A 1,007-nucleotide genomic window follows, 5' to 3' on the forward strand; every position below is an offset into this window, starting at 1 on the left:
TTCAGAAATGTTTCATCAGTAATTAACTGCCAATTCGAGTTAGACAAATGTTTTATTAAAAAACAAAAAATTGTCAATCAAATGTAAATATAAAGACTGGTTCCTTCTAATAGCATGCTAGTTGTCCCATATGGTAGATCTGTGAGGCGAGAAATTGTGAGGGAAACAGAATTTCCATACGAAAAAGGTTTGCTGATAAAAATTAGAAAGCTTAAGAGGTAACTTTCTAATATGATAGTCGTATTTTCACAGCCAATCCAATCCAATGACCTTTCTGGAATAAAATACCATAATGATGATTCCACTTTTCAGCATTCTCTCAGCCATTTTACTTTGAACATACGATTCAAATGCATGAAAAACAGAAATTCAAGTCCACCTTCTTTCGACTCTTGATCTATAAAGAAGTCCTTTTTTCAAGTGATGATGCTAATTCTTCCACTCAACGTTTGTCAACATGTCATCAATATCTTTAGCGGTCGAGTCTTGCACATTAAGAGACAGCAGGACAAACAAACTGTTGACACCCCTTCAGCTTTGGTCAAAAGCACTCTACCCAACATCGAAAGATCCTGTTGAAGCCAAAAATCCCTAATAGTCTTTACGGTTTTTTTTTTTTTTTTTTTTTTTTTTTTAGCGGAAACATTATTATACGGGCATTCTTTAACATTCTTACAAATATGAATACCAAGATACCTAACTTCCTTCTTTATAGGTGTATTATTTAGACTTGTTTCCTTCGTTTGAGTTTAAGCCATAATTTCACGTCGATTTTTTATTTGTATTTTTTGTAAGCCAGATGCGATGAAAAATGGTTGAATCAAAAACAAAGTGTGTGCGTTGAGTCATTTTAATTTCATCCATTTTCTGATCCGTTTTATCTTCACAAGGGTCACGGGGCGTGCTGGAGCCTATCCCAGCCGTCTTCGGGTAGGAGGCGGGAGACAACTTGAACCGGTTGCCAGCCAATAATAATAATAATAATAATAATAATAATAATAATAATA

This window comes from Hippocampus comes, unplaced genomic scaffold (assembly GCF_001891065.2).
Source record: "Hippocampus comes isolate QL1 unplaced genomic scaffold, H_comes_QL1_v1.1 scaffold130, whole genome shotgun sequence".
NCBI classification, from domain to species: Eukaryota; Metazoa; Chordata; class Actinopteri; order Syngnathiformes; family Syngnathidae; genus Hippocampus; species Hippocampus comes.